We start from the raw sequence: 13253 nt of genomic DNA on the forward strand, positions 1-13253 counted from the left end.
ATGGTGTCACAAGAAACAAGCAGGCGTTTGAAACCGTTAGTTGTTTGGGCCTTTGAGCTGACCATTTTGCAGAGAAAAAAACAGACAAGTGATTGTAACTCTATAGCAGGGGTTATTTAACTGTTTTTAGTGCCCGCCTTCTAAAGTGTGTTAGTGTTTTTTCAGTAAATGTTGGGGAATGAGGAACCAGGCTACATTTTATTGACTTAAATTCAGGTCAGCATGATAGCATGCTCGTTCATCTTCCCTAAATCATAAATTACACTATTCAACTTAGTTTAATTCTAGTTTTCCCTGGAAATCCTACTGAATGTTGGAAACATACTGCTGTCATCACAAATAAACACCATGTTGTCTAACACAGGTGCATAGAAAATTCCAGACCTAGACAGATCCATAGTTACCTCAGTAAACTCCCAACATAATCACTTCTCTGTTGAGTTTTTCGAATGATTTACAGTCAGCTCATAGCTTGACAGTCCTTGCTGAGCTGATACTATTGGCCCTGTTGTTTTAAAGGGCAAGGCAGTGCTGGTGATCTGCCCCCTCCCCCTCAGGGCTATCACAGATCAATAAACCCACGGACAGCTGGAGCTGTAGCCGACCCCTCTGCATTCTCTCACAGAGCATCACCCTGCCCCCCAACTCCTTTTTCTCCCTCCCCGCCCTTTCGCTGTGATCACCACTGAGCTGTGTGAGAAGTCATGGGTCGCTGCCTCCTCTGTCCTGCCTGAATTGGATGGACCTCGAGGTTTGGCGCACCTGTGGCCTCTCCAAAAAAGAGGTAGGGATGCGACATGGAAGAGGGGATTGGTTTCCTCGCTCGCTGTGATATTGGAAACTTGATCACTCCTTGCATGAGTGAGCACTGTAAACAACAAAAGGCGCAAAGACGTGTCAGTGTTAGTTAGCCATTTTTCTTATGTGTTTCAGACAAACAAAAGGGACAACCCTACTTAAGAGATTGCAATAAAACACCTGTAATAACTAAAGAGAGTCATTGTCATAGAGTTAAAATGTTCCAGTGCCCTCTCTTGGTAATTTGTAACCAAGTGTTTGGATTATTCTTCGAAAGCCCAAAAATGAAATATTAATGAAAAGCCTATGCATAAAGTATTGTTGCCAGGACATATATCTTCAGAAAACAAGTTATTCATTAACATGCATTAGTCTGTGATATATTAGCGTTTGAGAGGAGCAGCAGAAATCACTGAGGCCATAAGGCATCTCTCACTGGGACACATATACAGGCCTCTATAACATAAATAATGAATATGGATAAATCCACTGCAGCTCTTACCACTAGCTAGGAACATAAATTATGAATCCAACACATTGTTGACTTAACTAATTGAGCCATGTCTATCAGTATGTGGATTATGGCTTTGTGTTGTCGAGAGGCATGTCTCTAAGTCTTTGAAGTGCACACCCACGAATTCTCTCGCCCAAAATGAGAATACATTAGCAGAATTCAGTGTGTAATGTCTCATCCTCTCTCTTCAACGCAAAATAGTATTATCATTGATTTGTTTTTGCCTTGTGCAGAGCAAGTGCTCATAAATAAGTTCCCAAAGACGCCTGAGAGCCCTGAGAGAGTAAGCGAAGGCAGGCATCAGTTTGTGTTACATCAGAAAGCTGTTTCTGGAGAGCAGTGCACGCGCGCCCCCACACACACTCTCAGAAGCGGCGCGCGCAGGGCACGCACGAACACACATGGCTGCGCAATCACATGCCCTACTTCCTCTGTAACCTCAAAAGCCAATTCTCCCTTTTGATAACTCATTCTCTATATGCACGTACAAACACACACACCACAGACACACACTGCCTGTCTGCCACCAAAACATTCTCAGCATGTGAATCCTGCCTGGAAACTGGAAAAGCAGGGATTTAATTCGCTCCAACTGGATGTGTTCCATGGCAACCGCATCCTGACTGCAAGCCAGTTAGATGAGACATGTGTGGCACACTGACCCAATGGCAGAGATCATGCTGGAGCAGTGACCTGATAACAGAGGGATGCTTGATTTCCAGCGCTTCCCGGAACTCCTCATGTCAACTCCAGCTAAAGAATCCCTCGAGACACTGAGAAATCTTGTATTTCTATCAAAGACATCCCTGTAATTCAGGACATATTTTTGACAAATTTACTCTTAAATTAAATCTGGACGATGATCGGGACCAGCAAGGCAGATCAGGAACAAAGAGTGAGACAGCTTCTGAAGCTGTAAGGTTGGGTGTGCACGGACGCATATGCTGAGACATCTGTGTAAACCTCTTGCCACAGGTTTGTTACCATCATCAAAGTCATCTGTTGTTTTTTTCTAAGTCAAGTCATCTGGAGAAATGTATGCAATATCTGATTTTTGCTCCACTTTTGAACATTTAGGCCAACTAATGATTATTACATTGACGATTCACTCGCCAGATACTTTTTTAAGATTGATTGATTTGTTGTTTGGCCAATAAGATTATGAAAAATGTTGATCTATGTACCTTTTGAGATCCAAATGACGTCTTCAAGTGTCTTGTCGTGCACAACCCTAAGATATTCAGTTTACTGTTGCAGAGGAGTAAGGAAACCAGGAAATATTCACATTTAAAGGGTAACTCCACCCATTTTACACAGTAGTAGTATAAAGCCTTTTGTGGCTACGGAGGAAGCTGCATGAAATCCCACAAATATCCTCCAGTGATGTCACTTAGTGGCTAAGTTGCGTTGTTGGCACCATGTTTTGAAAAGGAACTGAAATGCGTGGAATAGAGAAAGGCTTCATGCCTACAGTACCCAAAATGCAACTTATCCAGTGAATGACGTGGGGAATTAGTGTACTTACCTTTACAGAGCAGGTATCACAGAATTAGGACCTTTTTCCTTAAAAAAAAATGTTGAAACCAATAATTGACTTTCCAAATATTTGTTGATTCATGTAATAGTTGATAACTAATCAACTAATCATGGCAGCCTTACAAACGATACAAAAAAAAGTATATTCCATATTACCACCCAGATGAGGGAAAATAGTCCCTTTACATAAATGTAAAAATGTAGGTTTATCTACCAGTTGTTTTAGAAGTTTTATTGTAACTGATTTTTACCAACAGTCAGAACACAAATGGTGAAAGTGCATTTTCCCTCAGTCTACAGCCCCTAACTGGCCCTCTCAGGTGAAGACAGACTGAATAATGTAGCAGGTGTAGAGGGTTAATTTTGTGCTTGAACCCAGCCTCTTTTAGAATAATGTGAAGGTGACGCCGGCTATGAAGCGACGACATCTGATCTGACCGCCGTAACTGAGAACACACACACACAAACTGCCCCCATTTTCAACACTGTCTGGTAATCATACATCCCGTCTGGCTCTAGACTACCAGCCAAACCTCGCACTCCCAAACTGACTTACTGACTCACTCACAAAGATCTTTGTTTAGCGTGGGGACCATCCCACACTAAACAAAAGTCATTCTAAGTAGAAATATAGACACATATGAATGTGGCCGAATGCGTCTGGTGTTAAATATCCCTATAGGGATCCTACAGTGAATGAGGTCATCACATCAGAGCGGCTTTACAGTAAAGATCATCCCACTTCTTTGTCGTTCCAGTAGTCTAGATGATGACTGAAGACAGCATCACTCTGGCTGTGTTTTTCTTCTTGTCAACAAATCCCATGACAAGACCAAAGCCAACAATGAGTTGTCTGTGTAAACAAAGCTTGATATAGCTTATTCATCCATGCCATAGACCTCCATTGTTGTCCTCAACTATTTAAGATGCTCTCAAGGCTGGGTGACATGTTGTTGCATTACCATACATGCGATTATTGCGGTTTATTTTCCGTCAGTCCAAACAAACACGCAACAAACACGTGGCTGAAAAGAGTCCTCAACAAATGTGCTGAAAACTACAATACCCAGATATTCTAGCCTTTTCTGAAAATGAAGATGTATTTTTGTGACCTGTTTCCAAAGATTTATGTCTTTAGTAAATGGGCTTTGGACTGTGTGCCACAAAGTAGAGAAGCTGTAAAGTATTGAGAGAGGGACGAACACATTGTTGGTCTTGATCTTGATTTTTTCATATGGCCACACCAGAAAAAGACAAATCGATCAGATTCATTTTCTAATGCAAGTTTATTGTTGTAATGTTGTTACTGTTATATATTTTTCATCATCATAAAAAGTTATCACATTATAACAAAAACCTTTTTTATCATTACAATATACCATTTTTTTTGTTATAGTGTGAATCATTTCATTATAACATGATAATGTATTGCTATAACAAGAATGTTCATGTTGTAACCTGATAAGTTTGTTTTTCATAGAAACGTTTATTGTTATAATGTGATCAATTATTGTCATAACAAAACTTTTCACATTTTATCATGATAACTTGTATTGTTATAACACTTCTTGTAACATGATGCGTTTGTATTTTGTAATAACTGTGGATGTAATGGAACTTTCTTTTTCTGGAATGCCAGCAATAGGCTTCTTCTTTGTTTTTTGTTTTAAATGAGGTTGTGACTAACATATCCTGTTAATAAATCATTTCTCCTTGTGTGATTGGATGTCAAACCCCTGCAACCATGTCAGCTGATCCCTACGATGACGAACCACAGTACCACTGTCACCATGTCAATGAGGATCTACTGTGTAGACATGTTCATTTCACTCCCCCATTAATCCCGGCACATGAAGGTTCTCTGTGGGAAAAGAGGAAAACTATTTTGGCATGTTCCACTGCTCCACATACGCTGACCCTTTGCTGAACCAGCCACCATTTGATCTTCACTGCAGGCAGCGCAGCACAGCCCTGCGCGGTGCACCGCAGCTTATAGCAGAGACACACAGAAGTCCAGCAACTCGCAGACTGCAGGTGATGCTTTCATGTCAAGCGAGAAGAATCAATTGGGAGGCAGAAGCCTGTCTCTTCGAGTTTCTCCAGTGTTTTGCCCGTCGGCTACTCATAGGCAGGCTTTCGTCTGGGAAACTCTGGGCTTCGCTTAATGAGACTGACCGGTGTGTCAAGCTGTTCTGCTCGCTCTTTGGAGAATATGGGGGTGTAAGTGTGGCGGCAGCACCAACACAGATAAGATTGGCTAACTGTGTGGGAGAGCTGACCAGTTATCCAGCCTCCACAAAGGGCCCCTGTTTAATCTGCTCCGCACATTAAAGCCACAGCACCTCAAAGCAGGCATGTGCTAACAGCTGTGGACATGTCTCCGTCTCTCTCCTCTGAAGTGACGCAGCACAGCGGTGTCCGGGGTCGTGCGGCGGAGAGGCTAGAGGATGAAGACTCGGAGGCTGCCGGCCATGAATGAATCAATCTCACATCGGGGTTATGACAATCCAGAGGGCCCTCAAAACCCAACACAGCCCTGCGAGCGTGCACAAAGGGCTTTTCTCCACCATTAAAGGCGTCACACTGGCCCTTCAACGCTTTGAAATGCTGATATTGTTTTCCACAGGATTTTCATCATGCTTTCAACATGAAATCCCCAGAGGCGATAATAAAAAGAGATCAAATAAATGTGACAAATGGCTTAATATTTAATCGCTGTTGATCATTAAACAATTTAAATAAAGGCTGATAACAATCGGAGCTCTTGCTTTCAAAACAGTGCAGTACCAACCACAGATACATCAGGATTTATTTATCTGCGACTTAATTAACTGTGGATGGCTGAGAGGCAGCGCGCTGCTGAGCGGAGGTCCGGTTCAGAAGGCCTGCGAAAACACAGTGTGTGGAAAAGTGCCATTAATGGCATCTATCATCAGCTGCTAATTATGCTGCCTGTGGGCCCCGACTGGATCCGGTTTCAGCTTTTGGGCTCCAGCCACCAAACACTTAGCATTCATATTTAATCACACCTCATTATCCACCAACAATGTAGGAAGGAGACAGAGACCTTACCTGATATGCCAGACAGACACGGTCAACATGCAGACAGAAAAAAAAAAATCTCACATGCATGCACACACGCATACACACACACACACACACACACACACACACACACACAGAGACACACCGTCACCTGCAAATACAAACACCAGCAATACATAAGCCCCCCCCTCCTCCCCTGCTTGAGCTTTCTGCTCTTGAAGTGCATCAGGCTCTTTGATGAGAGGTAGTGCCCCCCAATTCTGTGCTTTCTCAGCAAGTTGGTGCTTTCATGTGAGATCCTTTTCTGCCCTGCGCTTTCTGGTTCAAAGAGCAGCAAAAGCAAACGGCGGCTAATCCTTTATCCTCACAACAACTGCTGGCCTGTTGCCGGGTTATCAGCTTAGAGTCATCGTGATGTCACACTCTTCAGGTGTAGGCAGTCTGATGTTGGACATCAAATATGACTTTGGTCTGCTCGGGGCCACCTGCCCTTCATAGTGTAACCAAATACACTGAGTCATGCTCTTCACTCATTTCATGCAGCGGAGACAGTTTCACGATAAGCAATCAGCGTCAAGTGTTTCTTTTGGTTCGGGCTGCGTGTTTGTTTCTGTGCTCCCCTGTCTCCCAGGAGCGCTTTATTTGCACAAGTAAAAAAAAGGTTGTCAGTGCGAGTTCGCGGCCAAGTTACTGTGAGTGATGTGCTTCGGCAAGTCCTTTCAGGTAGCCGGACTGTGCAATTTGTACTTAACACTGGTGTGGATAATTATCCGCCACTTGTTCGTCCAGTTCTAGGACTCCAGCCAGCTGAAACGGGAGACGCTCCTGAAAGATGCAGGAGCTATTAAACAAAAAACAGTGCGCTATCGTCTTTCTTCAAGCTGTGAATCAACACATAAATCCAGTCCCCTCATGTCTGGTGTCTCTCTTATGAAACTGGGAGTGAAAATTAAGATAGCTCATTATCAACAACCCACACAGACGGGCCACAGTTGGGTCACCAATTGAAACCATAGACTGTATACATATAAACTATGAGGCAACAACTTCAATTTTCTGTTTTGATTTGGTAATTTGTGTTATCTCAGGTGTCATAGGTAATTTTGCGAGTATTTTGGTAACAAGATCTTCACAGGTGTGTCTTTTGCATGTCAGTTATGGTCGCCACTGCAGATGTTTCACAATTCTGCTTTATCTCAGAGTTCCAACTTTAATCTCAGGATATTAATAGAGACTATATACTCAGAATTTTGATTTTTTTTTCTTCCCTCAGAATTCTGAATTGTTTCCCAGAATTATAAGTTGTTCTCAGAATTGTAACACAATTCACACAGATAGTTTCTTAGAATTCTGAACCTTTTCTTCCTCAGAATTCTGCCTTTTTTTTCTCAGAATTGCGACAATTGTCTCCAGTATTCTAAATTGTTTCTCATAATTCTGTCTTTTTTTTCCCCTCGGGAATCAAACTTTATGTCAGAATTCCAACATCTTTCTCTGATTTAACAAAAAAATCAGAATAGTGGAAAATAAAGTCACTTCTTCTTATTATTATTTTTTACAGTGACACTAATCCTCTTCCCTAGTATGACACATTGACCATGAGGCCACGTTCGAGACTCCACAGCTTTTCATCTTTAGGCTTCACTATACTTGGTTCGGAGCCGAGTCGTAGCTGTAGAAGTGTAAACAAAGCATTTAAGCGTCATTTGACCCCATGTGGAGACAAGTAATCAGTGTGTGACCTCAGACACAGCCGTCTCCCATTTCTCATCACAGACAGGAGGCCAACAGAGAAAGTCATCAATAGATACGCGCCCGTAGCCCTCAAACTCCCCAAAGCGTTCTCAAAGAAGCCTGTGTGTGTACAAACAGACCCACAAACAAACAAGCACAAGGATATGACAAAAAATTTGGTGTGCACAGAGAAAGAATCCTCTTGCGCCTGATCCGAGCCTTGTTTTTATTAATTTCTGACCATTTGTTATAGCATTTTCAAAAATCAAACTGTACCTGGTGATGAAAAGCATGTAACGGAATATGCTGGAGGTGTCACAAGCGATGACCCTGAATTATTCATTCAAGAGGAGCAGCCTGATAGAAAATCAATCATTCAATCCTGATCTGATACACTGCCTGCTGAAATATTAGCTGTGGGCAAACATCATGTATCAGCCCATGAATGCTCCTTAATGTATATTCCATTAAAAATTTACACCCCGGTCGGAGAGTGTGTGTGAGGTATATGTGTGTGCGCGTGCACCTGTGTGTGTTTGAGCAGGGTGGGGTCACCACGTCCACTGTCTAGTCTCGGTCTGGAGTTCAGGCGGCCCCGTCGTCGGGGTCACGTGGGTGCAGTGACCTCCAAGGCAGCGTTACGTGAACCCCCTCGTGGACTGTGATGAAGTCAGATTGCCTAATCCGCGGAAAACAAAAGTGCTGTCAGTCAGTCTGGACAAGTCGTCAACAACAACAGCAGCAGCAGCCGCAGCCTGGGAGATTTTTCGCACAGCGGCCCACTTATGGGATATTGATGATGGAGAGACGCCTGGCTCTTCCACTACTACTGCTAATGGTCTCTAAGTGTTTGCCAGTGAAAATGTATTTTCTGTTCGGTTAAATAGGATATGCTCATTATGAGCGAGCTCTGTGTTTTGTTGTAAGTGCTTCTGATGATTGGTCTCCGAGTGTCGAATGACAATCGATGCCCGGACTGTAAAGCAGCGACTGCATATGGGACTTAAATGTATGCGATGTGCCAGGATTGGAAAGTGTGAACAAAGAAGGTTCTATGTTTGCCAATATGGATGGATTACACAAATCTCCTGAAATCGTAATCCATCTCATGTGTGGCGGCATGGCGCTTATCGTCCTCACAACACTCTTGCGCACTTTTCCCGCCGCTCACGTGTGACTGATGGGCTTTTTTTTTTGTGTCCTGGTTATTGTTTTGGTAGGTTGTTCGGGTACGATAACAAGCCGATCCCATCCAATATTAAATCCACTTTGTTTTCAGCCATGCCGTATTTGTCCAGCGCGCCACGGCCGTGTCTTTGCCAGTGTTTACATTCTGTCTGCAGTTGTTTGTTTCTCAGCTGACGATAAGCATCTCCAGTGAACCATAATGAGCTTTATGAATGAGATCATCATCTGCTGTAATGTTCAGCCAGAACATGAGACCTAACAGGTTCATTTGGTGAACACCCCCCTCTTTCAGCCATATGCCCTCCTACTGAACGCGTCCTCTCCTTCCACTCCAGATGATGTCATTTTGGCAGCTTTGTTATTCTTTGTGAATATTTAACCCAGATAAGCTGCGTTCAGACAGGATGAGCCAGATGAGGAGTACAGGGATGCGAAGAGATGTGACAGCGAGAGTGAGCTTGACCACATTCCAGGAGTATGAGGTGACCGGGTGTTGACTGCCCCGCGAGGAATCTCTTTGATAGTGCTCCTATCTGCCTGGGCGATCAATACGTAGCACCGCGCTGATAAAAAAGAGCGCGCCTAACATCAAAGCCTACTGCAGTGAGGGGGGGATAAGTAATAAGATGTCAATTATTAATGGAGGGGAAGGGTCCCCTTTCAAGTGGGAGGGAATTTTAGATAATGAAAATCAAACAAAATCCATCTTTCACAAATAACATCCTCAAGGTATTTCAAAATTCTTTACTTTTTTTTTTTTTTTTTAAAGAGCAGCTTCTCATGTAAAACAAAAGCCTCTGTTGAATTCCCGCATCAATAAAAAATCCCGGTAACCCTCCGACAACTTCTCTTCACAGCTGCTGTGGGTGTGAACCCGTAACCTTCACCTCCACACAACCCCAACATCTGTCCCTCCAAACTACGCATGTACTGATCCATACTCACCTGCACCTGAACTCACCACGCCTCTCCACGGCTCTCGATCAATACCCCCTCCCCCCTTACAGTGGCTTTGTTCTTCTGAGTCAGGTGGCTAGCAAAGTTACATACGAGCTGACTTTTGAAATTCGTGTCTTTTGATTCGGCTCTGATTTATTGATCGCAGCGCCTGTGATAATCGAGGAAAAAGTCTGGCACTGCACTTTAGACCCCTCCTACTGTTTTAGACAGCACAGAGCCTCTTCTTATATCCCTCAATGTGACTGGAGTGTTAAATATTCATGGCAAAAAAGACTCAACATATGGATTAACATGCATATTTTATGCTGCCAGTCCCATATGGTGAAGAGATGTACTGTGCAGCGCCAACAGGCTTTGCAATAAAAAACATCTTCCTCCTCTTCTCTTTTTTGCCCTTTTCACTTTGCCCAAAGGCAACAACTACTTGCGCTCCTCTGCCTGCTGTATTAGAGAGAGAGAGAGAAAAAAAGCTAATCGCTAATGAACCTCTGTGAGTGTTTCGAGGTTGTTCTTTCCTGTGAAGTTCACATGAAAGCAGTTTTATTGATTTCTCAGACCAGACAAATGCGCTGTGAAGTTTTCTCTCCGCTCCCACCTCAGTGCTCGTGCCCCCCTCTGCTGGCTCGGCCTGTGCGAGCTCGATGGAGGGTCGTGTTTGTTTATTTCCATCCAACTGGAAATCAGTCTCGAAATACACCACGGCTTTGTTCGCCTCATTACTCTGGTGCAGATTGCTCGCTGAACTCCCTGACCTGCCCCTTTGAATATTAATTTGAACTTCCCGGGGTTAACTATACAGTAATGCGGCTCTACTGTAAATATAGCTCCGATTTAAAGCCGGCAAAACACAAGGAAGAACAAGCAAAGTAGAAAAAAAAATATGTATTTCATTTGGGATGGATGCAGAATTTCAGTTTATATTCGTAGTTAATAAAACAATGTTTACAGCCGTCAAGCAGTGGTGATTGAGGGGCCTGTAACTCAGTGGGGGGTGCAGGGGTCTCTCCCTCCAGCCCCCCCTCCCGGTTGTCTTATCTGTTCCTTTTGACAGGCTAATGTGCTGACTCTGGGATTCTCCGGCACTCAGCGGGGAGCTCCTGACCACCTGCAGCTGAGGACAGCCCAGGAATGATCATGTCGCCGTAAACAATGGGACCTCTTTAAGGTCAAGCTGGGTGCCTATTTATGTCCCACACACCAGGGCAGCAGCAGGGGGCCAGCCTCTTTACAGTGATCCCAGGAGGGGGTCAGGGATTCCTTTCCATCATCGCCTCCATTAAATCTAAATAATGGGAACATCAGGGCATTTTGACATGATTGAGCAACACAATGTACGCAACTGTAGATGATAATGTTGAGTTGATGGATTTATTATTTAGAAAAGGATGCGGTGTTCCTCTCGCTGGCCCTCCTCAGCCTATTGACATTACTTGATTTTGAAAATGTTTTCCTCCGCATGACGGAAGTTTGAAAATGTAAAACCTTATTGGATCAAAGAATCCTAACAGAAGGAGTCATAAATGACCTTGTTTGTGGTCCGAGGTGTCATGTCAACAGTGTTACAGATGTATTTTTGGGCTGCAGGGGATTTGCAATACCACGACTGACTACTGGGCAAAAATGGAAGCAGGGCTGAGCTGAGGCGCCTTATCCAGGTTACACATCATGCATCCATGATGATGTACTGTATGTAGAATTTTATTTTCAAAGCTCTTCTCAGGAATGTCACATTATTATGTCACTTATTTTTTATGAATGTTGGCGACTATAAATGAGGTGTTTATGGACTGACAGAAATTGTATTTAAATAAAGTGCTACATCAGTTTGAGACTTCACACGTGTGCATATGAACTTTTGAAATTGTTGAGCTAGCACATGTTCCTAAATCTGACCATTTTTGAGTCGTTTCCTCCTCTTTGCCCACATTCAACACCTCCATGTTATGGTTGAGAGGCACATAATGCTGTGCAGCGGTTGTTTCTAACCGCTCAACTGACCCAGAAGCTGCTAAATGCACAGAGTCGCTCGACTACTTTTTCGCCTCAGCCATTGTTGTTGAGTTTATGTCGCCGCTAAGCTACAGCATGTCATTTTAAAGTGCACATCTTAAATACTGCATGAAGGCTGCAGTGAGTCAATACCACTGCTATTAACAGAACAGTGTGGCCCATTTGAAAGTGCTCATAATAAAGGCTTTGTCAGGACGCACCGCACCTCAAATATGTAACTCTACCACAGGGTGATGAAATCATCAATTCATAAGGAAAGTGGATCCGCAGGCGTTGCCCACAGTGAGATCATTCCTCTCTTTATTTGCCCCTCTGACTTACCTAGGGGGGTATTTATAGACAGGATGAAGAGATGTGGTCACGGGTGCCTCAACAAATTAATAACTGCAGTGAAATTTTGGACAATAGAGTGAGTTAGTATTCACCCGTTTTGCTTTCTTTTGACATCTTATTGTCACATAAATCTCAGGTAGACATTTTCACAAAAAGGTGAAACTTTAAGGAACAAAAACTCAACCTCTTGACCCTTTCAAATACATAAATAAACCGTCTTTCAATCAAGATGTTAGTCTTTCTCGCCTCCTCACCACTCTGAGCAGACCTCCCAACGACCCATCATCATCATTCTTCCTTCTATTCCCCACTTCTTCACACTCCTATGAGACTCATCTCCTCGTTCGCACCTCTATTGTGACACATGTCCAAGGTTTGTAATCTGGCACTCTCCCAGGCCCTTCACACCTCTGTGTGACCTCCACACCCTACACCTGAAAGGAGATTAGCTGACCATTACCCACACTCCCTCCACTTCAGACCTCACTACTTGTCACTCTTCACCTTGCTCCAGTGTCGCCACATCTCCTGCCCCACCTTTTACCCCCCCCCCCCTGCAGTCCAGGATATGGTTACTGTACTGGGGTCGCTGGCCGGTAAGAAGAGCGTAGTTGTGGGAAGGAGAGAGACACCTCCTGCCTGGGTGCAGATGCTGATGTCATGGCGAGACGTCTCAGAGACAAGCTGTAGACTGGTGATGTCATGGTATGCTTGAAAATCTGGTGGGTGGGTGACGGGGGGAGACGGGGGTACGAATGTGTTGAAGATTAGGCAGATGATGGTCAGATAGTGTCACCCATACTGTGTGCGTTTCCTGGTACTGCAGTGGTTGCGTTTTTTTATAGCACTTTGCTAGTCTTACCAACCACTCAAATCATTTTACAACAGAAGTTAGCATTCACATATTCACACACACATTCATATACTGGTGGCAGAGGTGGCCCAGCAAGGATCCATCTGCTCACACCCACACACTGGGGAACAGTGTAATACCCAAAAGTCATACTTAAAAGTAAACGTATTGTGTAAAAATATTATTTTGGTGAAATCGCCCATAGGAATAGTACTTGAGTGTCAAAAGCATAAGTAATTTAGACATATGTATGTGCTACTGTGTACTATGGATCGACTGATT

General features: G+C 43.6%; 1 protein-coding gene across 1 annotated transcript in view; it reads right to left on the reverse strand.

The window, feature by feature from the left end:
* bmf1 (BCL2 modifying factor 1) overlaps nt 1-13253 on the reverse strand; it is a 58914-nt gene that overhangs the window by 14188 nt on the left and 31473 nt on the right. The window lies entirely within an intron of this gene.

Source organism: Sparus aurata, chromosome 16, assembly GCF_900880675.1.
Source record: "Sparus aurata chromosome 16, fSpaAur1.1, whole genome shotgun sequence".
NCBI classification, from domain to species: Eukaryota; Metazoa; Chordata; class Actinopteri; order Spariformes; family Sparidae; genus Sparus; species Sparus aurata.